General features: G+C 38.2%; 2 long non-coding RNA genes across 2 annotated transcripts in view; one reads left to right on the top strand and one right to left on the bottom strand.

Moving 5' to 3' along the window:
* LOC134298892 (uncharacterized) overlaps positions 1–27,998 on the top strand; it is a 102,082-nt gene that overhangs the window by 27,910 nt on the left and 46,174 nt on the right. The window lies entirely within an intron of this gene.
* LOC134298893 (uncharacterized) lies at positions 10,805–15,901 on the bottom strand. The gene is made up of 2 exons (XR_010006008.1): positions 12,546–15,901; positions 10,805–12,261 (listed from the first exon to the last, which is right to left on the bottom strand). It is a non-coding gene; the product is annotated as an uncharacterized LOC134298893 (long non-coding RNA).

The following is a 27,998-nucleotide window of genomic DNA, read 5'->3' as shown; positions in this document are numbered from 1 at the left end:
TATATGTGGTATTTCCCTTTTCTCATCCAGCCTTTATAGTAGTGACAAAATGGTCATTAATATACAATTTAAGAACTTGCTCCATGCTTATAAAGCATGTAGCTGGCAGTTATCCTTGTAGGTTTAGGTAAGCTGAAAATCAGCTCCTTGGACGGAGCCCCCGATGGCGTAGTGGATTAAAGCCTTGTGACTTGAAGGTTGGATTGCTGATCTGAAAGCTGCCAGGTTCGAATCCCACCCAGGGAGAGCACGGATGAGCTCCTTCTATCAGCTCCAGCTCCACGTGGGGACATGAGAGAAGCCTCCCACAAGGATGATAAAAACATCAAAACATCCGGGAGTCCCCTGGGCAACGTCCTTGCAGACGGCCAATTCTCTCACACCAGAAGCGACTTGCAGTTTCTCAAGTCGCTCCTGACATTTTTTTAAAAAAAGCTCCTTGGACAATCATTTCTGGAACATCATGAAAATGCAGTAGACTATTAGGATTTCTCATTTGATTCTATTTTATTGTCCAAGGAATGATTACTTGAGGGACCCTAAGTCTTGCCATGCTGGAATGTCTTTGCATTGGACTACAAAACGTCTTGAACTAACCCTGAAATAATTTCTATACAGTGTGTGTGTGTGTGTGCACGTATGCATGCTGTATATTTATTTATTTATTTATTTACAGTATTTATATTCTGCCCTTCTCACCCCGAAGGGGACTCAGGGTGGATCACATTATACACACATAGGGCAAACATTCAATGCCCATAAACACATCAAACAGAGACCGAGACAGACAGATACAGAGGCAATTTAACCTTCTTCTGAGGGGATGTTCAGTTCTGGCCACAGGGGGGAGCAGCTGCTTCATCATCCACTCTGACGGTACTTCCTCATTCCAGATCGTAAATTAGTTAAACTTGCCTCCCCACTTTTATAAGTGGTACCTTATTTCCTACTTGATAGATGCAACTATCTTTTGGGTTGCTAGGTCAGCAACGAGCAGGGGCTATTTTTTATTTTTAATTGACGGGTGCTCACCCCGCCACGGGCTGGCCTCGAACTCATGACCTCATGGTCAGAGTGATTTATTGCAGTTGCTCAACAGCCTGTGCCTCTTTATCCTAGGGTAAAGAGAGAGGAGAGTATAATATTTCCCACCTTTGTTGATCTGGAATTTGCAAATGGCATCCCTATATTTAACACTATAATATTTATGTATTCTTTACCAATAGTGCAAATCTTCAACATCTTATTTTCTATGCATCGTGGCCTTCTAGCTCCTATAGGTTCAAAGAAGAAGGAGAAGCTAATTAGGTCAAGCTGGCCTAATCAAGTCTTTAAAATGAAATGAGGACCATGGACAGCTTAAAGTATCCATCAACCCATCTCAAAATGAAATGTATCAAAATGAAATGAAACGTGTGCAAAACAACAGAAATCCAATTCGCAATTCATTTGAAATTTGAATCCCCCAGGTTACGATTTGAAAAAAAGTCAGAAAGATTGGGGGTAGGAGCGTTTTGATTTATAAGCTGAATTCCAAATTTTGTTATTGTTTCACAAAAATTACAAGAGGGATCATATTGAATTTCTCCACAGTGACACATCATATGCAGGGCATTAGTCCTGCAGAGTTTCAGAAAGATTTGGTCATCCATTGACTTTTAGGATTTTTTTTCAATTTAAGCCCCTTGGGCAAGTTGCACACTCTCAGCCTCAGAGACTTGAAAAATTAAATATGTTATGGCTAACAGAATGAAACTTGCCACAATTGTAGGCAACATTTACTACTTTAAGTCTGTCAGGTTTCAGAACATTTTGGTCAAACACTGATTTTTAGATTTTTAAAAAAATACATTTAAAAAAACTACAGGATCCCTTTGAATTTCTGCTCAATGACACAATATAAGCAGGGCATCAGTCTTGCAACGTTTCAGAAAGATTCATTCATATACTGATTTTTAGGATTTTTTTTTCCATTTAATCACATGTGACTGGGGACTGGCTTTTAATTAGTGACTGGATAGCCATCTGCCAGGAAGGATTGGATAATGTCCCTCTGTCTGTTGAGTAGAGTTGGACTAGATGGCCATTTGGGGTCCCTTTAAACTTCCAGCATTCTATAATTTTATAAGTGGAGTTTGGATGGCCATCTGTCAAGAAGGATTTAATGGGCAGAAGAGATTTGGAATGGATGGCTCTTGGGGTTCCTCCCAACACTATGAGTCTATTAAGAATAAAATAGAGTAATAATAATGTATAATTATAAAATAGTAATTCCATCTTTGTTCTTAGCAAATGGGGTTGGACTGGATGTGCTTGGGATCCTTTCCAACTGTATGAGTCTAATAATTATAAAAATAGAATTATAACACTAAGAAATGATAACAAATAATAATGGATGTGATAATATAATCATAATTTCATCTTCCTGCTTCACAGAATGAGTTGGGACTGGATGGCTTTTTGGGGGTCCCTTCCATTTCTATGAATCTAATAATGAATAATGAATTAATAATTAATGAATAATAATAATAATACAGAAATTTCATCTTCCTGCCAGGGCTAGGGAAAAAGGCCCTGCTCTCAGTCCCACCTCCTTTGAAAGTGCAGCTGGTGGGGACAAGGGACACGGCTTTCTCAGTGGTGGCCCTTTGGCTATGGAACTCCCTTTCTAGTGAAATTAGATCAGGTCCCTCCCTCCTGACCTTTAGAAAGAAATTAAAAACCTGGCTGTGGAACCAAGCATTTGGAAAGTAGGACAGTGCAGTAGGCAGCTATGAAGTGATTGTAACATGATTGGAACGACTCCTGGATTATGACACGAATCTTGTATTGCTTTAAGAGTTTATTTTAATGTACAGTAATACTATGATGATTATTATTTTTTACTGATTTTAATGTTAGGTGGATATTGTATTTGTATGTTTATGTTTGTTATGGCACTGAATTATTGCCACTCTGGAAGCCACTCTGACCCCCTTCATGATTGAGATAACGTAAAGGTAAAGGTTTTCCCCTGACGTTAAGTCCAGCCGTGACCGACTCTGGGGGATGGTGCTCACCTCAATTTCTAAGCCGAAGAGCCGCCGTTGTCCGTAGACACCCCCAAGGTCATGTGGCCGGCATGACTGCATGGAGCGCCGTTACCTTCCCGCCGGAGTGGTACCTATTGATCTACTCACATTGGCATGTTTTCGAACTGCTAGGTTGGCAGGAGCTGGGGCTAACAGCGGATGCTCATTCCGCTCCCAGGATTTGAACCTGGGACCTTTTGATCCACAAGTTCAGCAGCTCAGCGCTTTAACACACTGTGCCACCAGGGGCATGATTGAGATAGAGCGGGTTAAAAAAAAGGCAAATAAATAAATAAAAAGGAGTATAATTATAAACAAACTTTCTAATATCCCCAAGCCAATGGCTAGGGAAAGAGGAGTGCAATTTCAAACCACTTTCTAAGTTTAAATTTTAACAAACACAGAACGGATCTCTGAAGCCCACGTCTTTCTCTGAGAGGAGGAGACTAGCTTTGTAGCTTCCACGTTCAACCCCCCCCTTCTCTCCCACCCCAGGCAATTTTATTACATTATATAAAATGCTCTGAATCAACAAATCACTTGCAAATTTTCTGAAAATTTAGGAGGGGGGATGTTTTGATTCATATTGCTTTGGAAGGGCCCCCATTTGATTCGTAATTTGTAATCTCCCAAATGATGAAATGACTTCTGAAATTTCACACACCCTTACCCTCACAGCTGTCTGTTAGTGTTATACTGCAACTAACTAACATGGCTGCTGCCAATCATCATAGCATATTTTTCAGAATCAAAATTTAACTGAAATCAAACAAAGAAATGAGAAATGCTAGCAATAAAGGAGTATGATCCTTAATGCTTAACTAGTGTGATATTTCTAAAGAACTTTAACATTTTGACTATAACTTCTGAATAATAATTAAAAAGGGCTCAGTGGAAACCGGAGGAAGTCAATTTCTGAAATGTGGTTTGTGTGTAGATGCAATACACTATCAGTGGAAGGGGAGGCGGAAGAATACAAGGGATAGAACAAAATAGAAAGAATTTGGATATAAAACTATGAACATAAAGAAAAAATCAAAACAAAAGAACTGGAATGCCTTGCTATTTCCGGGGACTTCTCTCCTTTCTGGATTAGCCATCGGAAAATAATGAATTATCTTTCTGAAAATCATACCAATGTATTTGCTGAGTCCATACATAAGTTTTACAATATCTATAAAGTAATGCAAAGAGAATTTCATTTAGCAATTGCAAACTAGACAAGGAAACAATAAAAAATAATCATTTATACTCCATGAATATCCCCCTGCTTCCATTTTACCCAGATCACAAACCTGTGGGAAGATAACACTGAGATAATGGCTGGCATCTTGTTTGTTAAGTTGTTGTAGATTTGATTTAGGATATAATAGTTGCTTGACATTCTCATCTGTGATTGTGGCACTGTCATCCTGACTAAAAAATACCCTAAAATCTGGTCAGACATCATGAACAATGGAGGTCTATGCTTCTGATGAGCAGGACACTGCAGTATAATATGACCTGCCAGCAAGTGATGATGCTTTGAGAAATTGTAACAGGGATCTGCTCCTTGTCACATTTCTCACTAGTGGAAGGGGGCTATTAAACTGATCCTGCAGTGCCCTGAATACCAGAAGCACAGACCTCCATGGTTCATGATGGCTTTGTCTCCCCAAGGGATTGCTTGGTGAGACAAAGCATAGCCATGGTATTGTGACTACATGTTTGATTCAGGATCCTGATCAATATTTTCTGGATAGAACCACTCAATGGGCTTTAAAAGCAAGATCTTTTCCAGTCCTGCTTCAGGATCTGAACCACTTCATGATGCTGATGTAAGTAAAATGCATGCTTGACTTGTTCCTTGAAATCAATTAAGCTCACAAGAATCCAGCAAATGTAAGTAGTAAAACTATTTTGCAGAGAATTACATTAAAAAAAGAACTCAAAGGAAACACTTGGAGTAATCAATAGAAACTAAACTTTTGTTAAGGCTGCTGCCTTGAAATGATTTACTGCCATATAGTCCTTGCTAAGCGCCCTATGAATTCCTAACCATTTGCTCAATGCATATTTCTTGCAGTAAAAATGTCTTAGTCTATGGCATTGCATTAGTGCAACTGAACCTAAGCATTGGTTGTGTTGAGTAGCTGAGTTTGACTTTTGAAACAATAGGAAGAGTTTTAACCAACGCCCTTTTCAAAAGACATAATTTTGCTAACTCGATTAACTAAAATAGAAATTCTTCCATTTGAGTTTTCTAAGAAAAACAAAGTCATATTTCATATTTTATTAAAACAAAATAAGTCACACCTTCTGCAAATGGTTTAGCCCATAACCACATTCCTCAGCCTTTCAGTATAGCAATATAGATTTTAGATGAATATATTTCAGCAGGAAAAGGGGATCGTTTCTTTCTGCTTTGTTTTTTTGTCAATAAGATATATATTTTAAGTCTTCCTTTAATCATGGAGAACTGGCCTGGTAATTAGCTTGTGATATGGTATAATCTAATCACCCTGAAAGCATTGATGGAAAAAATACATATTATATTCTATGGATTTATGACTGAATAATTCAGCATTCCTCATCCATGACAGGTTTGCAAAAGGCAATTCCACTTGTTATTATATGTGATTTCTTTATTGATTCTTATGTCATTAAGTATGAAAGTGAAATTAACGGGGGCGGGGGGGGGTGTTATATGTCAAATTTTATTTTCCTCCCCCACCCCTATGAATCAGATATAAAACGAATCAACTAATTCTCAATATAGGATTTATACAATCATGTAAATATTCTAATCCTTAGATTGATCTGTCCTCACCATCTCATACACATATGAGCAAACCAATACCATAAATCCTTTAGGCTCCTAATGATTGTAGTGTTTTAAATAAACTGTTTCAGCAAGCCCAAGCTAGTCGTGATGGTAACCGATCTGTCAAATTGGATCTGCTATGCTCAATTACATAGCAGGTAAAGGCAAGGAAGACTGACACAGTGAAGAATCCTCATTCCCTGCTTCCTATAATCTTGGTTTCATCGTTCTGTCTTCCAAACTCAATGTTAGAAAGGATTCTGAATGGAAGGTAAGCTGAATGGAGCTGAATGTGGCAGAATGGAAATTGCTCACCCTGGATCCTTAACAATTAAATCAATTAGTCTTTAAACCAGACAATCATACCGCAATTTATTCCAGTTAACATGCAACTGAGTCATATCCAAATATGAGTATAGATGAAAATGTGGCCATCATGTTTCTAGTAGTTTGACCTTTTTACTAGGTTTTTTCAGTCTTTTACTAGATGTACAATTCATTCACATGCCTCTGCATGAAAATAAGAGAGGCACATGAATGAATTACAAGGTTTCCTTCATTTATATGGCAGGCAAAAATCATTTTTAAGATCTTTCAGTTGCTAAATCTTAAAGCTTGAGGTGAACTATGCCACCTAGTGGTGGGTGTGGTCTTGGATCTAAATGTTTGCTTCTTTCATTTCGGAGACATTAAGGAGGAATTTCAAACATCCAACTTATTTGGATAAGATTACCAAGTTTTGTTCGTTAATGTTTCTTTTCCAACAGAACTAATGGTGGAGAATGCTGGTATGTCTACAGGCAATATTTTGGGGACTTTTAAAAAATGAATGTTTGCTAAAAGCAACATTAGCAGTTCTGGGAAGTGTGATTCAAAAGAAGTAATCTTCTAATTTCTGGAATTGGGTTTAGCAAACCAAGACAGATGATTATCTATAAATACCATCTATCTATATTTTCAATTCCATTCAAATTCAAATTCAGAACACATCATGCTGAAGAACTTAACTTTATTCTGGAGTGCAGGTGCATTTCCCAGCTATGTAGAACAATGGAAACACTGGTGAAAGGACTTTCTTGATGAGAAAGCCTCCGTTCTCTGGCCTCTTTACTATCTCTCTCTATATATATGTCCCCACACATCAGCATTAAGCAAGGAATGGGGCCTGACCACTGGCTGTGTTATTTAGATCACACAACTGGCATTGGTGTGGTGGAAAACCTTTACATAGAGGCTTTCCTTGGCTGTTACATGTATGATTAGAGTTGCAAATTGTGGAGAAACATAGACACATATAGAGCTCAATGTATGCAAATTTGGGAAAGTCACACAACTGAGAGGCAATTGTGTGATGCTGCTACCTAATATCAAAGCATTTAAAAATACAATACATGAAGGTTTTCACTGAAACTGCTCCTACTTATCCTGTTGACATTAAGGTGTCTTCCTAGCAACTAGCATTTTTTTTTCTGTCAAACAATGGGATTTCCTTACAGATGCATGTTTCAGTAATCAGACTTGCAAGTCAAACATGTTTGTACCTTTAACTGGCCAGTAACAAAACAGAAGCAAGCTGGAGGGGAATACAAAATACAGAGGTGAAGGAAAACATGCTCTGGGACTAATGTTTCAATAACTAATGTTATTTCACCACTTATGAGAACCTTTTCATAAACATTTGCATTATCTTATTGGATCCACTGTGGAAACTAGATGGCTAACAAATTTTTACAAAATCAGTTTTATTGTGAAAAGAAAGAAGGAAAGAATTTCGATAGTGCTCTGAAAGGCGCATGGTTTTTCAAGTAAGAAAATGTTTGGAAAATTTGGAAAAAAAGTGTAAGGATGAAGGTGCTTTTCCTTGTAAATGGATTAATGAATGTTCACATGGATATGTGGATTGAATTAACAATTTACTAGAACTGTAGTCTTCCATATGTTGTTGCACTGCAACTCTCATCAACCCTCTACATTGGCTATGCTGGCTAGTACTTATGGGAATTGAAATACAATACCATGTGGACAACCAGGTATTCCTAGTCCTGCCATTGGTAATTAATAAAATAACACAGCTTTTAAAATTTTCTAAACATAGCAGGTAGACAAAGAGAGGATGGAGGGTGCAGAAGAGAAATATGGAAGTCAGCATAAATTATAATCAAAGGCAATACTGAGCTAATGTATGCCACTGATCCACACAGTTTGTCACAATACTGCTTGCTAGTCATAGTACACAATACTGGGCTAGACTGACAAGGAATTAGAATTAAGAGTCCATTGACATTTCAGAGCTGGCATGAGAAACACAAGGACCTCCAAATCTTGCATATTCCAGCTGTCCTAGCTAACACAACCAATGGTGGGAAATGCTGGTATGTCTACAGGAAACAAATACCTAAAGGGAGAGATTATTGTAAAAGAAGCAGCTACAGGGAAGTTAAACAAATCCAGATCCTGCATAGGTATTTTAGGTAATCCAAAAAGATGCAGGAAAGCACAGGGGCAAGGTCTCAACCAAGGTATAATTTATTACACTTAGCCAGTAATCCAGAAAACCAACATCAAATCAAGGGATTATTCAGTATATCCAGTCCAGAGTTCAAGAATTTCCAGAAGCAAACAAACACTTAGGGCACTGAGAGACTGGTGGATTTTGAGCAGTGAAGACTCCCAGAAGAGATTTACAACTAGTAACCTTTGGATTCTAGGTGCTTGATCAGTCAGTATCTCTTGTGTAGCAACTACTAAACTACCCATTCTTGCTGGACTCTCAGAAATGGGGTGTCTCTTTGGTGTCTATCAAGTCTTGCTGAAGAAACAATCCCTCCGTTGCTTATACCACAAGCTGCTCAGACTGGAGAGGGAGCCATCATTTGGAGTCAGAACGTTGTTATGATCCAACCCTGAAGCATCAGATGCCCAGACTCCAGAAAGTGAGTTATGACAGCCAGAACCTGCCATGCAACAACATTTGGACACTGTCTGATCCTACCCTTACTTTAAACCTAGCACTCTCTTATTGCTTCAACAGATCACTGCCTACACAGCCAAAAAATAGGCTGAGAGCCAATGTCCCATACAAAACTAAGTATCATTCATGATCTGCCTCCTCAAAGTTTTGACTCTCTTTAAAATAAAAAGTGGCATAATAATATTAACAATAATGGCAATAATAATTTCTTTAAAAATATATTTTATTGAGGATAAAAAAGGGAGGCAAGGGGACAAATAGAAAGGGGGAAAAGGATTTTTTTCCACAAGTAAAATGTGAGAACAATAATATAATAGGATAGTAGGAAATCAATAGAAGAGGAGGAAAAGAGAGGAGAAAAAAAAGAAAGAAAAAACAACACAAAAACCATTTTTAAAAATAATTATGACTTCCATCTAGACCTTTGCAATTCCAATTCTGCATGGAAGTTTCTTTATCGAGGGTGAAAAATATTATCATTAACATAAAATATTTTTTTAAAATAATGGCAATAATAATAATAATAATCTATTAACAACCAGCAGCTGCACCAAGTGATGGAAGCCTGTCCTGCTGGTGATTTGAATAGAACAGAATGAAATTTCCAGCCTCTTCTTCCCAGTTATCTGTGGTACTGATTAAAGGGATTGTTCCATGTTATTCTCTGAAAACTGATTCACAGCAATGAAGCCAGCCACAGACATTGGGGAACCTGGAACAAGGTTGGAGATGACCTCTATCATGCATATAAGCACCAACAAGGTCTCAACTTGATTCTTTAATTGATATGTGATCAAGTACATTATCGATTCACTTTCTCCTCTGCCACTATCACCCCACATTACTTGGTTAGATGTTGCTCAGGATCCCATAGAATGTTGCCAAGGCAGTTAAAGTGGAATCAAAGTGCTAGAAGTATGCTTGGTGAGTTGGGGGGGGGGGGGGGGTACCATGGTTATATAAAATTGTCACGCGTTGAAGACAAGGAAAGTGGGTTTCTACTAGGGTAGGTGGGAGGGGATTCACCAACAGATTTTAAATAGTTGAGCTTATCATTAGCACTTGCAGTTGCATTGTTTCCTTTTAACCCTCACAAAAAAACACACCTTTTTGCTACTTTTTCACCTTCTGGGAACAGTAGTAACTCAGCCCATTTCTATGCTCCACGCTGCCTCTGATCTAGTGTTATTTGAGGAATGTCAACCACCACCACAAAAATGGTAGAGAATATTTCCCATGGAATATTCTGCAAGTGATCTTATGGGGACTAGATATAAAAAGGGAAAGATCTCAGAAGTTCTCTCTGTAGTATCCTTCTGGGGAACTTTTAGTTAGGTCTAATTCTATACGTATTTGCACAATGAAAAGCCAATTAACACACGAAGAAGCAGGCAGCATCATACCTGTACCCATATCCCTCTATGTGTGTTTGCATGTTTGTACCTGATTACTGCTGGAAAATAGTGTGAACCATAAGCTGAAGCCTGAAAATACATCAGAAACCTTTTTTCTCATCACTTCTATGTTTTTGAAGCTTTTTGTGACTACATGAAGCTGGCCAGTTTTTATTATGACTTGAAAGAACGTATCATGTTACCATACATGTGAGTCAATTTATAGGCATGTCCACTGCTATAGAATGTGAGGAACAAAGTTCCATGTTTGTGCTGCATTCCAAGAAATTTCTCTGGTTGTAGTTTTCACTCACGTTCATCCTAAAACTAAGTGTACACAGCATTGGTTTCAAGCTGGGTGAAATGGTCCATTAATCTCTAGCATTGGTGTCCCAGCATCCTGAGTAAAAAAGCAACTTGCAAACTTCTGACATCTGGAACCATTTAATACATGCTGAAGTTTCAAGCAGTCCTATTAATCATGCATGCTAGTAATCATGTATTTGTATTAAGATAAGTACTGCAATATTGCCAGTTTAAAGTATAACACCGTGACTCTGGCATATTCAAATTTATTATCTACCAGATAATTTTATTTATGCCTTTGTAATGCTTTAAACCTCATCATCATTCATATACATATCACAGACATCTCCAAGGAGCACAACACTAATTGTTGAGATAATGATAAAACAAATGTTGTACTAAAAGAACTCTAAAAATTGCTTGTAAACGACTGCTTTAGCATCGAACCAAAGTTCACTTCAAAGCCTCATTTGGCTTACCTAAGATTATTCAAAATAGATAACATGCAAGCATCAAAATGACTTTGAATTAAGGTATCTATTGTAGTGGTAGTCCAGGGAATGAAACAATGAGCTATGGTATGCACTTTTAATGGGTCTTACTGATTTTGGTTAATACCACTGTTCAAGTTACACTTCTTGATGAACTAGGTGTTGTATCACTCATTACGAAAAGGTCATTTTTCCCCATTAGAATTAGGAAAATGCTCCTGCATACTATCTTGCCAAAAACAGCTGTATATAACCAAAGTAGAATAATGTTTTAAGCGAATCTACCATGCAGTACAGGATAACTTCAGCTCTTTCCTCATGTTTGACTAGCTGCAGAAGCAGCAATGAAATCAGGGAAGTAATCAGCTTCTATACAGGAAACTAATCTTTCAGCAGTGCAATAATAATACTTATCCTAATACCACTTTCTTGAAAGAAGAATCTTTCACAGCACTTCTGGGGAAGGCAAAATTTAGATTTGAATTCATTTTTTCCTCCTTCCATTTTTCTTTATCTCTCTTTACCTTTCAGACCCTTAAATGCATGTTTCTTGGTGAATTGACTGCACTGCTTACTATTTAATCAAAGGTGTGCTGAAGAGTTAATTGGAATCTGCAAACTGCTAGGCAGATAAGGGACTCTAAATAACCAGAAAGAGGAATAGTTCTTCTAGATCTGCACTTGGGATGGCCTTTCCAATTGAAAATGGAATTTTAATTGGAACGTTCCATATGTATTTCCCTTCTCTTTTATCACTGGCTAAATTTGTTATAAAGAATTATTGTAAATGAAATGGCACATGGATTATACTTCTGATTTTGTGATTATAATTTCACATGTATGTTATTATGGATTGTGTTGATGTCATTGTCACCACCACCACCATCACTATCATGTGGTTAAATATAAATGGGAAGCTACCAACAAATTTCAGAGTCATATTGACGATGAAGCAAACAACCTCCAGGAACTAGGGCAAGGAGCAATGGATTTAAACTACAGAAAAAGAAATTCCACCTAAACATTAGGAAGAACTTTTTCATTGTAAGAGTGGTTTGATAGTGGAATATATATTACATTGGCATGTGGATCTTCCTTCTTTTCAAGTTTTTAAACAGAGGCTGGATGACCACATGTCAGGAATATTTTGTTGTGCATTCCTCCGTGGTAGAACTGGATGAGTCTTGTGATATCTTCCAACTTCATGATTCCATGATTTTAAGACCTAAGAAACATAAAAATATAAAAAATGACACAGAAATATAAGGTTTTTTTTGTAATTTAAGGTATTTGTACCCCTTCTTTCTCTGCAAGTGGATCCAAGGCGGCTTACAACATGTAAACGCACAATCCAAACATTAAAATATAGATACAGAGGTAAATACATTGTAAAAGCATATATTCAATAAAATCAATTACTGCCTCCCCCAAACACCCCCCTCCATATACAGAAATTAAACCTTAAAACTCCACCCTAACCTCCAATGATTCAATTAAAAGTCTTCTTACATAGAAAGGTCTTGACCTCTTTCCGGAAGCCTAATATGGATGGGACAGCTCTTAATTCTTCTGGAAGGGAATTCCAAAGTATTGAAAATGTCATATATAGGATGCACTTGATGTAAATTGATAACACATTTTCTTGACCAAAACATCTGAATATTTGTAATATTTCAATCTAACTACACAAATAATAATCTCCAAGTTGTATTTTCTGATGGGAGTTGGGATCCAATATCTTCTGAAGTACCGAGAGTACATCTTCCTGAAATAGTTTATCCATGTGTTCTGATTATGTCTTAGCCTTGCCCTAAAGTATAATGCTGATATCTTCATGTTTACAAATGTTGTTTGTACCAGTGTTGTTTGTAACATTTGACAATTCTCTGCTTTTTTTCAGACCTTGTAATCTGTTTACTTGTCCAGATACTACTTTGCATCTTTTCAAGCATCCTGAAAAAGAAAGCTAAAGTTCAGGTTTACTCAAGTCCATTGGGCTATTTAAACTTATAGCCTGTACAGAACATTGCCTAATAGTTTATTAATGGTGTAGATTATTTCAGTATTGGGGTTTTTTTTGCAGAACAAGGTCTCAGATGGGTCTTGAAGGCTTTGTTTGCACCAATGGTTTAAAGTACTATAATTATGTTAATTAATTCACAGCTTTTCTGTTGCTACATAGCTTTTATAACTAATGCCAGTACTCATATCCTTAGTTCTATATGAATACTTTATGCATCAGTATTGGCCAACACCAACTCTCTTGTGAGAAAGCTTATAAAATAAAAATAGAGACCTCAAAGCATGCTATTCTAACCAACAGTTTCTGCTGAAAGGGATAGATGAACCAGCACATATTTAAAACATGGAAAGGAAACCACAGTGCTGTGTTACTGAATTAACTGAATCGGCTTTTAATACCACATTCACCACAGCTTGTCAAGTTTAATACTTGTAAAGGCGATTGGCCATGTGTGGATGAGGAAAGAGGAAAGTAAGTGCACAACTTTGAAATGTGTTTATTGTTATCTCATTGGGATATTTTATTTATTTATTTTGCTTATACCCCACATTTCTCCCTATGGGAACTCAAGGTGGCTAACAACCACACAATCTGGTCACAGTTGAAAACAAAGCAAATACAAAAAATTAAATACTATTGTGTGGGTTTAAGTTAAAATGCAGTTAAAATATAATAAATAAAATTAAAACTATATTTAAAACTCACAGTCCCTCCAGAATCCCACCCACGTAATGTGCCACTCCTTCTTCCCCAGATGCCTCATGGTAAAGAAATGTCTTTACCTGCTTGAAGAAGGCAAGCAGGGATGGGGACATCTTGGTCTCTCTTGGGAGTGAATTCTACACTCTGACAACAGCCACTGAAAAGGCTGTCTCCTGTATTCCCACCAAATGTGCTTGAACAGGTGGTGGGGCAGAGAGAAGGCCCTCCCCAGTTGATGTCGGACAGGTTTGTAAAGAATAGATGGTCATTCAGATAACCTGACTGAAACCATGCAGGGCTTTGTAGGTCAAACCAGCATTTTGAATTATGCCTGGAAACGGTTGGCAGCCAATTGAGCTGTTGCAACAGAGGAAATGTACATTTCCTGTAATCAGCCCCAGTTAGCAGTCTGACTGCTTCTCTTTGGACCAATTGAAATGTCAGATACTGCTTTGAAGGTGGTGGTGACTTAATACTCTAAACAAACTGGCAACAAATATTTTAACAATCATAAAATTTGGCGATTTTTTCAAGGGTATGGTGGGGATAAATTTTATTGTGTCCAATGCTATTTTACTAATACAGGAAAGTTTTCCAATTGAGGATAACTATCACTACATTTCTGGATAGAAGAAACTAATGCACACTGCAAAAAGGTTTGTTGTGTAGGTGGTTGGCTTGAGTTCCACAAGCAGTCCATCACAATTGTGGAAAAAACAAACTCAGAACATTAGGTTCTTTTCTCAGACATTTCCCATGCCAAATCCAGCCTAACATTGTAATGTAATGGTCTACTCGCTTATTTATTACATGTCTATCTTGTCCTTCCTTGAAGGAGCTGAGTGTCTTGTACACAGGACTGGCCCAAGGTAATTTTCAAGTGTAGGCGAACAGAATTCCCCCCCCCCAACCAATCAATGAAAAATAAAAGTGTTGGATAAACGAAAATGTTGGATAATAAGGAGGGATTAAGGGAAAGCCTAAATAAAGAACAACACTCTGAAAACAGGGGAAATCCAGACAGGAAACAATAAGGGCCAGCTAACACCTCCCAACCAAGGATGCCCCAAGGGAGGAAGCAGCCAGGCTTTGAATCTACAAGGCCATTAAATGCTAATCAAGATGCCTAATTGCAACATTCACACTAGCCTCAAACAGACAAGAGCTCTTTCTCCCACCCTGGACTTTCTACAGATATATAAACCCCACTTACCTAGCTTTCAACAGACCTCAGAACCTCTGAGGATGTGTACCATAGATGTCAGTGAAACGTCAGGAGAGAATGCTTGTGGAACGTGGCCATACAGAAACCCAAAGCACAGACTTTCCCTCAGGCTTTGACTTCTCTTTATCCCCGCTTTCCCCAATTGTTTTTTTTATTTCCCCCTCACAGCCACCAAGTGGGTGTGCTTTTCTAAGGGCTTCTGGCCAGGCAGCCCGGCGACCTCGCCAGAAGCAGCGGCTCGCACGCTCACCAGCTGCTTTACCCGACGGGAGGCAGCCTGGCTCTGCTTTCACTGTCATGGCTCAAGGCTATGGAATCCTGGGATTAGTAGTTTGGTGAGGCCCCAGTCCTTTTTGGCAGAGAAAGCAAAAGGCCTTGTAAAACTACAACTCCCATGATTCTGTAGCATTAAGCCATTGCAGTTAAAAGTTGTGCCAAAGCGCATTTGTCCTGCAACCTAAGAGTATGGAAATTTCATCTTATAAAGCAATACACGTCCAGGCCCTGAATGTGGGAAACATGCAACCCAGGTGAATTAAGCCCAAAGGCAGAAATAACTCAAAGGAAGGGCTGCGTGGGTTTTCCCCACTTACCTGTTCCTCCACCTACTAGCAACCAGGGAGTAAACAAACAAACCCGGAAAAGGAGTGTGGTAATATTACAGCCAGAGGAGGCGGGGGAAGAGTTCATTGCAATTTCCAGCAGAGAAACCCGTCTGGGCATCCCTTTCCGTGGGTGGAAGGAAAGGGAGGGGAAGTCATTGAGCTGAGAAAGGGCTTTTTGGTACAGGAAGAGGAGGGAGAAATGGGCGCTTGTCTCTGCTGGCCCTTTAAGAGCCTTTGGTGGCACTGCTGCTCAATCGGACCGCTTTGTTTCTGGGCGGAGTGGGGCCAATCCCTGGCAGAGTGTCACTGGAAGGAAAGTGCCTTCCTGCCTCCTTCCAGTGCAGCTGCGTCACGCTCAGCTTGGGTTCAAAACTCACAAGGCGGTGGCTCTTTCCCTTCTCAGGCAGCCTCCCGCAGGATGAAGCGGCTGGCAACCTCGCCGGAAGCGGCGGCATGTGCCAACAAAAAGCTGGCTTTAGGGCACTTGGAGGTGCCTCAAGAGGCGCCTCAACTGCACCCCCCAAACGATGGCGCCCAAGGCAAGTGCCTAAATTGCCTTATGGGTGAACCGCCCCTGCTTGTACAAGACACCCTCCACGTTTTATCATCTCAACAATTGTTTAAATGTGTCTCAAAGTTACCAGTGAACCTGAAACACTGCATAGAGATTTGAATTCAGTTTCCAAGTTCCAATCACCCTGTAACACTGGCAAGGGTTGGATGTTCCTCAGCATGCTACTGTTAATGTTCCATACCTCAACACCAAGCACCCTGAAATGATCTGCAAATGTCCCTCATGAAACTTCTGCCTCCCCACCTTTGAGAACTGGCTTGTTAGTTTATACGACAAAAGTAATAGCAAAGATCACTGCCACGGGCAGGCATGGACAAACTTTTTTTGCCTTGGGGCTACATTGTGGGCCTAGCTGGAAGGGCCAGGTCAGGAAGAAGGGTGGCTGGCTACACACTGGGTGGGATGGACCTGGGAGGAGGCGGGCCTGGGAGAGGGTGGGGCCAGGAGGGGGCAGAGCAGTGCCTGGGTCATCCTCAGGTTGTCATCCTGGCATAAGGATGGGGCTGCTCACCCCATCCTTAGGCCGGGAGGAAAACGAGACATGCTGTGACTGCTCTGATCCTCCTCACCAATACTCCTCCCTTGATCTTCAGGCTGTCCTCTCAGCATTATGCCAGGACTAGAACACAATAACATAAATCTCATCTGAAATGGGGAAGGGTGGATTTCTAGTTTTGCATTCTTACACATTTGTTTTTGTTGGGTTTTTTAAAATCCCATTTTCTCCAGGTGACATATGAAGACAGCTTTGAATTTTAACTATAAAATGCTCATGAAAAATAAACTGATCACAATTCTCAACAGTTTGCACATGCCAATTTCAATAGGTGCAGCTTTTGCAAATGAGCGTGCTGTATCTGTCTGCTATGTAACTTTTGAACACGAACAGCCTGTCAGCAAGAAATGGAAACAATCCTAATTTAGCATCACAGATGTAGTTGAAGCAGACTTTTTAGATCTATTGTGTACAAAACCCTTTAGACGGACAAATTTATTTATTTAAATATTTATTGGACTTGTATACCGCTACTCCCAATTTGGCTCAGAGCGGTTTACAGAAATAGATTAAAACAATACAGTTAGCTTTAAATAACAATAAGAACAGACATATCCCCAAGTTTTTCACCCATCGAAAGCTTGTCGGAAGAGAAAGGTTTTACAGGCTTTCCGAAAGACAAGTAGGTCTCGGATAGTTCGAGTTTCAACTGGCAAGGCATTCCATAAATAAGGGGCTACAATCGAGAAGGCTCTCTGCCTAGTAGAAGACAAATGATAGGTCTGGATGTTAGGGACGTCAAGCAAATTTTGGTCTTTAGACTGAAATAATCTCTGGGGATTGGGAATCTGTCCTACTTTTGAATTTTTAAAATCTCATGAGTTTTCCCCAAGTTGAATGTATTAAGAAATCCACATTTTTAGGAAAGTTGTCAGAAAATGGAGCAAATTAATTTCTATTGGTAGTAAGAATTCCAAATGGCATCTGCTCTGAAACTTTTCAGCTCTCTTGACAGATAATGCAGAACTTGTCTTGTCAGATAATACAGATCTCGTAGGTGAGTATGATTTAGGAAACATTCTAGATGTCTAAAACAAAAGATGTCTTCCTGTAGCCATCTACCTATTAAAAACACAATTCTATGCATGGTTGCTTATATTTAAATACCATTGGACTCAATGGGACCTATTCCCAAGAATGTTGTGGTCCTTGCCAAAAGCAAGGCCTAAAAGATATGTGCCTTTATATAATAAAACAGTTTACAACAGTCTTTCCCTATTTCATAAGAAGAAAAATGCCAGTAACAGCCTCAATCTGTTCTTCAGGCTAATATTGAATATTTATATTTCATTGATTTAATATCCTATTTATATTAGGCCTTCAAGCAATCTTTGAGTGTAACATTGCACATAGCATGCACTTAGGAATGGTGGCATTCCAGTGTTGTCTGCAGTTTAGCTGAAGTTTTAAATCAATGGAAAATATTTATTGTTTAAATGTATGCCAGATCATTCCATTCTTTTCGGTAATGAAAGCATTTACTGGGAAATGGGGTGCATTGTCATAGAAAGTGGGCTACATTCCTGATGGGTTATTTTTATCCCCTATATTTGAATGGATTTACCCTTTGCAACAGAATTTTTTTTCCTTCAATGCAATCAGTGTTGGAAGTTGTGCGGCCATTTGTCAAGACCACTGGAGGCAAAGCAATTCTCCTTCCAAACTCCCGAAAAGATACCTCCATGATATTTGCATTTTAAAATATAATCATCTTTGCCAAACACAAAAATATACTTATTGTCACATTTAGTTTGGTTCTTCTGTAAATCAGCTATTCAGAATCAGGACTTTTCAATTCTTTATCTCGGTTGTATTTTGTAAGCTATTTTGTCCAGTAGCTTCCTCATGCAATTTGATTTTGAAAGGCTCGAAATTGGATACTATGGTAATTGCATGCAATAGATGGTAACTTGACTGCAAATATAAATTTCAATGCTAGGTTTCTGTTAGGAGAAAAATGGCTTGGAATTATGTCCTGAACACAAGGAATAAAAAAAGAAAGCAAATATTATAGAGTTTTTTTTAAAAAAAAATCCATATGCTAACTAAATGTTTAAGAAGTGAGATCTTTATATGATACTTTGTTTCTTGCCCCAGTCTGCTATAATTTTTACATTTTAGATAATGATCAGTGTCTTCTCCCCTTTAGAAAAGATGCAGGTGCACTTTCAAAAGCTTCATTCCTAAATTATTAGAGACAGGTCCGTAGCCAGGATTTTGATTTGGGAGGGGCTGGGATTTTTGTTTCGGGAGGGGGGGGTGAGTCTGGGTGAGGGGGGACCTACCCTAGCAAACCTTTTGTATCGTTATCCCAATACCCCCATGCATAGGGGATATATTGAGCATGGTGATCAGATCATGATATGAATAAACATAACAGTTTAAATAATAAATGCAAGGCTTTTTCATGGGCCACCCTGAGAATTTCGGGGTGGGGTGGGGCTGAAGCCCCCCCCCCCCCCGGCTACATGCCTGATTAGAGAGGAAGCCTGGCTGAACATCATAGGGCAAGAATGTATTACACAGATTGCATTGTCAGAGTGGTGTTTAGGTTGCTTCTTTCAAACTTTAAGGTTTCCTTAGACAAATACATGACTGTCTTATGCTCCATCAGATCACTGAACCATCAAGCCTCTCTACTATGATAAGCACTGGTGCTTTACCACTATACTGTCTTTGATTTAGTCAGATTTATTAGTCTCAAAATCTATAACAGAGGGCCAAGGTAAGAGGTGGAATTAGAACAATTACTGAAAATTTGTCTTTAAAAAAACTAAAATGTTATTATAATTACATTTGGTTAAAAATGCGTTAAAAGCAGCATTTAGATTTATACTGACCATTTTCCCAGAATGGAAATGACAAATCCCCTCCATTTTTCGATTTTGAGCTTGGGGAGAGAAAAAAAAAACAGCTGCATGATTCCTTCCATAACTATCTTACTGGGAAAAATGTTAAAACACTGAAAAGCAAAAGACTGTAGGAGAACATGTTATAATCAAGAAAGAGCCAATCAAGGAAGTCATATCCCTGAATCCTAAGCTTGATCATGACTCTTCTTAATAATATAAAATGCCAAAATATGTACCATATTTGGAATAATACATACTGTTCCCAAACCACAAAATTAATTGAAAAATAGCCAAAGCAACCAGGCCATGGAGAGAAAAAAATGGGGAGGGGGGTTTGAAACATTTTTTTTAGCAAATCATGAAAAGTAGGTCCATAACACAAAAGCATTTAAATTCTATGACTCATTCAATATTTTTATGTAGACTTAATTGAATCAAATTTCTATTTTAGTCAAAGTTTCAAGTCTGAAAGCTGTGTGATTTGGCTTTCTTCTTCTGATTGGCGGACAAGGGGGAGGGGTTGGAAACAGCATACAGCTACCCAACTCCTCCCCCTCCCGATAATTTTGGGCGATGGAGTGTTACTTCAGGGGAAAAAAGCTCTGAAACAACAAATCTCTATGAATCTCCCTGAAAGTTTTGGAGACTTGCGTTTCGATTCATAAATGCTTCAGAGGGGTCCTTTCCAATTAGCAATTTGGAGATTTGTATTTACAAATCATCCAAATCTCTTAATTATGAAATGGAGCTCTGAAGCTTTGCACACCCTTACTGTACACCAGTGATATGACCACTCATATTAGCAGCTGCTTCATAACCCTGTCCACACAAATATTACAAGTTCATCCCATTTTTTCCAATGTTTTCAAAATCATCTCTGTAAATCCACCAGCTGTCATATCACTTATCTTCACAAAGCCTATAAAGCCTTCTTTTATTTCCGCAGCTTCTACATCAACGTACCTTACCAGGAATGTTAACTGTTCTGAGGTACTCACATCCAAAGTGAATTAGCAAGAAGTTTTCAACCAAGCACAAATTATTCTGATGGTATTCTGTTTTTTTGGTATCCACTGAAGACTTGCCCGAGGTATAACAAGGACACGGCTTTTTCTCTTAGCTCCTGTTCTATGGTTTATTTGGCAGGGCTTGGATTCGATGAACCAGTAGCAGACTTCAAGTTTTCCTTAGTTTTCACCAGCAATACAGGTGTGCATGTTCTGAGGTCTTCATCAGTACCAGTTGCTGCAATGGTCCTCAACCTGCTGCCTTCTTGGTCTTAAATATTTGCCTTTTTCTTTTTTGCCATGAATTCGAACATGTTCAGTGCTTTGATAGGTATTAGGCATATTCTGGAGTTAGATGAATGAAAGGAAACAGTAAAAGCAACTCAAACTAGCAGACAATTTCACAGTAAGATAGCTGTGTTTAGAATAACCCACAGCTGCTTTCATGCCTTCCTTTTATATCCCAGTGGGAGGAGCAAGAAGGCAAACATAAGAGAGAGTTCTGAAAGAGGGAAGAGTGCAGTAATATGACTACTTTCAGGTATTTTTAAAAATAATATTTCAAAAATGATTAAATATATAATTATTAGGCTTGTCCGATCGATGGAAAAATGTTTCAATTCTCGTTTCTAAAGTAGGGGGTGCCGGCTCTTCGATGTAGAAATTATTTCTAAATGTTTCACCCAAAATATTTGGATATTTCCGAAAATTCATAATGTTTCTAAAATGTTTCTAAAATGGCGGACGCGCATGCGCAATCGCCAAAAAACAGGAAACCGGGGGGGACTTTTCTGGGGGTCTCCCTCCCTCATTTCTTGAGCTATTCTCATCAAATTTGGTACAGTGGGAGAACACATTCCACACTCTTTGCTCAACAAATTGCAGAATGTTTCCTGTCTCCTATGATTTTTGGCGAATTTTCATAACTTTTTATAATACACTATTTTTCAATATTTGAAGAAACCTGTTCCTGGTTTGAAAGTCTTATTTCCTGTTCAATTGGGTTCTTATCACTGTAAAAGTCCCTCTTCTACTTGTGTAGACTTTGGATTAGAAATGCAGCACACACCAAGCAATGCCTTGACAGGATTAGAAACGTCCTTTGGAAACTATAAATTGCCTTTGAACCTTTTGATCAATGGTGCCACTGGCTGACCTTGTGATTGCAAAAATGAAACTCTGGCTGAGGACTTTGGATTAGAAATGCAGCACACGCCAAGCAATGCCTTGACAGGATTGGCAACGTCCTTTGGAAACTATAAATTGCTGTGGACCCTCTATTGAATCAAATCAATGTCTGACTATGTGATTGCAGAAATAAAACTCAGCCCAAGGCTTGGGAATAGAAATGGAGCGTGAGGGAAGCAATGCCTTGACAGGATTGGCAACGTCCTTTGGAAACTATAAATTGCTGTGGACCCTCTATTGAATCAAATCAATGTCTGACTATGTGATTGCAGAAATAAAACTCAGCCCAAGGCTTGGGAATAGAAATGGAGCGTGAGGGAAGCAATGCCTTGGCGGGTGCCCCACGTCCTTTGGAAACCATTACTTCCAATAAAAAAATTAAAAAGGAAAGGCTAAAGTTCTCCCTCAGGAGCTCAGCGCTTACAGGGAAGCAGACGTGCTGCTTAGAAAACTACAATTTTCAAGCTCCCTCCTTTTAAGGCTTGGAAAGAAAGGCTTATGGGGTGATTGCTTTATTCCAAAAAAGGAAAAATAGAAAGGCAAAAGGTCTACCTCAGGAGAAGGAACCAACCCAAAGCTCAGCACTAGCAGGGAGGGACGCAGACTCCTTTGGGAAAAAAAATTCCCAACATCCACAGCAAGGACTCTGCCCCAAGCCAATTTCCCCCCAACACAATATCTAAGCAGCAACAACCCTCTACCCCCAGTCACTTTGCCCTCTCAGCTTCACGGCGTGCGCGAACCACCCTCTCTCCTCGGTATCCCAACCCAGAATGGCTTGGCTCCGTGCGGAGGCAATTTTCGTGGAGCATGCTAGCCCCCACCTTTTTTAGCCATCGTGGAAGACTCTGATTGGCAGGGAGCGGGAGCCATGTTAGGCTGTGCTAGGCTCCCGTTCATGTTAGGTTGCAGAAACAAAAAAAATAAAAATAATAATATTTTAAAAATATTAAAAAAAAATTGGAGGAAAAAAATTAATGAAATTTTTAAGACACAGTTACAGAATGGGCCAACGATGGATCGTATTACATTGCCAGTAGCGCCCAGGGAAAACGTTTCAATACTCGTGTCAAAAAATGGGAACAATACGAAATAATTACGGTAGGGGAATTTTTACGACAATATGGACAACCCTAATAATTATATGGAGTAAAACAAATGAAACTACATAATAAAATCTATAATTGTGTTTAAATTTCATGAAAAAATGTTGATTCGAATCAGACATACAACATTTTGAAAGGTGTCTTATACATATATTTTCAGTTTAAATTGGAATATCTAAAAATCAAGATATATGACCTTCATATATTATTACATTTTTAGAGACTACATAAAATACTTTTAATCTAGTTATTGATAGTTTAGGGGGAATTAAAGTATAAACTTTTAAAGCAAGCACAAATTACCTGGAAATATTGTAAATTGTATTTAAGTTTTTCTTATGGAGTTTAACCTGAGGAGTCTGATTCTGATATCAGTTTTGATTGATTATGTCATTGATTAAATATCTGTGATGTCAAAACTTGGTCATTTCCAGTGTGTTGGCTATTACTGCGATTGCAATGTAAATTGGCAGAAAGGTATGTAATAATAGTGTGAATAAATTATCAAAATTTGGTTTGGATCGTGCTTGCAGTTCTGGAGGAGCTCTAATGTTTGCTTCTCATAGACTTAGCATGGGGATTTGGTTAACCAGTTAAAATTCATGAGTAAACCGGGGATTTTCTTTAACCCAAAAAAAAAAATCAGGATGGGGTGGGGATTTGAACCTGTAACCCCCCCCCCCCCCCCACACCCCAGGCTACGGGCTTGAAAGCAATTATACTGCAGATTTTCTTTTCCTACCGTGTTTCCCCGAAAATAAGACAGTGCCTTATATTAATTTTTGCTCCCAAAGATGCTCTTATTTTCAGGGGATGTCTTATTTTTCCATGAGGAAGAATTCACATTTATTGTTGAACAAAAAACGAACATTTATTATATACTGTACAGTAGTTATCATAAACCTGCATAACCAGACAAACTGTAAATCCTATCAAGAATTTCTTGTTACTACCATTATTTCCATGTACAATACTCTATGATACGTACATTTACCGATCCTGTATGCTCTGGTGTTCTGTTCGGCGGTCATGCTTCCAAACAAAAACTTTGCTAGGTCTTACTTTCGGGGAAGGCCTTATATTTAGCAATTCAGCAAAACCTCTACTAGGTCTTATTTTCTGGGGATGTCTTATTTTAGGGGAAACAGGGTACTTCTCTCCCTACTGCTCTTTACTCTCTATACTTATTGCTCTTTTCATATGGCATGGAGTGAAAAATTGTGACGAAGAAGGAGAGAGCAGTAAAGAGGAGGAGAAAACAAAGTAGTTAATAAAAAGGGTATTGTTTCAGGGAAAATGGTTTCCAACTTTCATAAAAATGGGAAAAGCTCATTTACATTCAGCTTTAAGTCTTTTTTTAATTTAAAGACACAACTGATATAATGTATATACTCATGTGTAAATTCACCTTGTGTATAAATCATGGGCAGGTTTTAAGGTCAAAATTATGGATTTTGATATGACCCATGGATAAGTTGATGGTCATTCCACAGAAAAGGGAAGTGGCAGCCATTTTGGAAACAATGACTGGATGCAATTTCGTGTGTGTGTGTGTGATTTTATTATTTTTTAAAATAAGCATACAATGCAAATGTTTATTGCATACAGTAATACAGTATTGGGATTTTATTATATTTTCAATCTGCTGAGTTCATTAACATTTCTAACATATTATCAATATTTAAGGACTCTTGGGCATCTGTTTGAGTAAGACAGACAAGAGAATAAGAGATTCTAAGCTAATATCAGTTTCCTCTTTCCCTGGAGCCTTGTAGGATCCTCTGTAAATATTTCTATAACCAGTTTAACTTTACTTTATTGTTACTTTATCCTCTTGAGAGTACAGTTATTTTATTCATTATCAGCAAATCAATGAAGTATTTTCCCATTCTTCTATATCAGATAACTCTGGGGTTTTCCAATATCTAATTGTGTTGCCACTGTCATAAAAATAAAATTTTACCAAATTTCTGTTCTAATTCTTCATCTGGCATGTTCAAAAAATAAATTTGAGGTGTCATTACAAAGTTCATGTTTAGCATCTTTTAAAGATATAGGCGGCTCTGTTTCCAATAATTGCTTGTGTTACTGCGTGTTCACCATAAGCTGTGCCTTTTTTTGTTACCGCATTTCCAGCATTTGTCGCTAGCCTCTCTGATACCATTGCAGGTGCATTTTATGAACATTTTCTCTCAGATTTTGGCATGCCATTCTTTTCTTCCAAGTCTTTTCTCATTGAGCCATTTTTATCTCTTGACCTATATTTTGAGCCCATCTAACCATAGAGTATTGGAAACAATTTCGAACACCATAATGTAAGTAATCTTTTAGGAATTTTTTGAAAACTAGTAAGTTAACATTTCATTCAACAAATAATTTAATGCATTAAATCCCCCTACACACACCAATGATGGTCAGCTTTTGCTGCTGATTAAACTATTTATACTGTCCTAGCTCTAGGCTTTGTATACTAGTCAGAATGATTGAAGAATTAGCCCTAAAGCTTGCAAGTAGTGTCAGCTAATGATGCCTCCATGTTGAATTCCTCTTGCTCTGTAGCAGCTAAAGAATCTGCTTGCTCTGCTAATCATAGAGTCATTTTTTTCAACAGTAGATTAATGTTTCAGACATTACCTGGGTCCTGCTATGTATACAATATGTCTAACTTGCAGAATTTCCTATCAATTTCCAATCTGTTGCAGTTCTAAATCAAATCCTTTTATACTATACCATCTGCTAGAGCACAGTAATTAGAAGTATGGTTTATCTGGCAAGAGTTAGAGGTCTGTTCATTAATAGTGCTGGTATTTGGTTTATGTTGTTGTTGTTTTAGACTTTGTTCTAATTAATAGAGTGAAAGTTGATGAAGATTTCTACTTCCTTTCACAGAATTTTCTCATACTCTTATTTTCTGAACTTTTAAAGAGATATTCTTGAAGTAAAATATATTAGAAAATAACTTAAAACTCCTGAAAGGGTAAACATTTCACTCTTATACCCCCTAACATTATTAAAGTGAAGTAAGAGATAATATCAGTCTTATAGATTTGGAGACATTTTATTACTAGTTTCTTTCATTTTTTCTAGATGTTGTGTCCTATTATACTAGCACCAAGTGAAGTTGGGGAAAAACCCAGTGATCCGCTAGGATAACTTTAGATTTAAAGAATACCTGGGCAAGGTTTTTTTTTATCGTGTCAGAAGCGACTTGAGAACATACTGCAAGTCGCTTCTGGTGTGAGAGAATTGGCCGTCTACAGAGACATTGCCCAGGAAAAACCTGGATGTATTATTAAGAAGTTTCTAAAAATAAATATCAAAGCTTCCACATCCAGGTGGCTGATGTGAATGACCCAGGGCTAGTAACAGCACAATGTGGTCCTTCTGTATCAGTGGATCCTTAATAGTCACTGTAAGATGTGAGTTGTTGACCAGCTGATTGAACTGCTTTTATTGATCTGATTTGATTGCATTTTGCCTCTTGATTATGTGAATAAAAGAAATTATGTCATGTATGAGGCAACCGCTATGACTGCTTTTGCTTGGAGTTCAGTTTCAGCCATGGAGAGCTCAGTTCCTTCTTCCTACCTTTACTAATCTCTATCTCCTTCCTCTGAGCTACCTGGAAGTGTCTGTCATCCACCTACTCTTCCACTGAATCATTTTTTATCTTGCTGACACTCTGACTCCTGTTCCACTTCTCTACTCAGGAGTTTGTTTATTTCCAGAGGCACATCAGGCACCAGCTCTCTGCATGAAATGGTTTCCGTCATCTGTGTCTTTAAACAGTTTTGCAGTCTGTCTGAGAATGGAAAGGAGGCTTTGGTAAAACCTATTTTTAAAAAAGGAAAATAAAAAATTAAGAATGTTGTAGACCACATTTTAGAAGCCTTCAAATAACAATGAGAGATAATTAAAATGACAAAGTCTGGAATGTATCATATAGAATTGCACATGTTAATATAAAATAATATATGATATTTGTTGAAAGAAAAGAACAAATGCCCACAATTTTATTGTTGTTGTTAAAAGTTCTTCATTATTTATTAACAACAATGAATATTCCCACTTGTGTCCATTGATCTACAGTGGTGGTAGGGGAGAACAGACCTGACAAAATTGCATTAATCCTATTAGGGACTTTCTATGAACTTAGATTTTCAATTTAAAACAATCGGGAAGTATGACGGAGGTGTCCGTTGAAGCTGTGTACTCCTCCAAAATGTGCCAAGTTGTCCAAGCTTGGCTGCAAAACAAATAATTTAAATGTTTCAAAGTGTAATTCCACATTTTGTCTGAAATGTGTGTTCACACTCTTTGGCCATGACATTTGTGGACTGTTGTCACAGGATTGTTAGCTACAGTAGCTAAATAGTTTTGATTTTTTAAATAGGAGCTTAACGATCAATGGAAACCTCACGTACTCACATTATTTCAAAAAGCAGAACATCATTGTTAACTATAACTTCTAGGAAGAGCTGATTATATGTAACATTTGCTAGCTTAGCTCAGCTTATCAGAAGAAGCAATTTCTGTAGGTTTTTCATTATCTTCTGAACCTTCTTGAAGCTATTTTCTTCCCACTCCCTTCAGTTGTTAGAATTCAACAGTAATGTACTGAAACGCATAAGCATGAAATATGGTTTTTGATTTTTATACATTCTTGGTCATATTTTTAAAGTACAGATACTGAAAGTACTTTAGGGCAAAACAGAAGAGTTCTTTTAAAATGTCCCTGCTGGCTAGGTAGTGCTGATGAGACCAATACCGTAGTGAAACTACCCTTGCTGATATAACACGATCAGTGTGAGATTGTAAAAGATGACTTTAATCAAGTTTCTGAACAGAATTCCAACAAAAATGTTCTTGGGGTTGTTGTGGTTTTGTAAAAGTACAGTAATTCAGCTTATTTTGCTTGCTGTTTTGCCATTCTCTTCTCTGAAAAGAAATGGCTCATAGTAATATCCCAAACTTTGGGATTAGCTGCTTCCATGATTTGTAATCCTGTGAGCTCTGCAGTGCCTTAGTTAGGGAGCTCTGTGAGCTCTGTGAGCTCTGCAGTGCCTTAGTTAGGGAGGTAAATGTTTAGCTTATGTGAAGTGTGTGTGTGTGTGCATGTGCACA

Source organism: Anolis carolinensis, chromosome 4 (assembly GCF_035594765.1).
Source record: "Anolis carolinensis isolate JA03-04 chromosome 4, rAnoCar3.1.pri, whole genome shotgun sequence".
In the NCBI taxonomy this organism is placed as follows: domain Eukaryota; kingdom Metazoa; phylum Chordata; class Lepidosauria; order Squamata; family Dactyloidae; genus Anolis; species Anolis carolinensis.
Note: the sequence above shows the minus strand (reverse complement) of the source record. Positions and strands in the feature narration are given on the sequence as shown.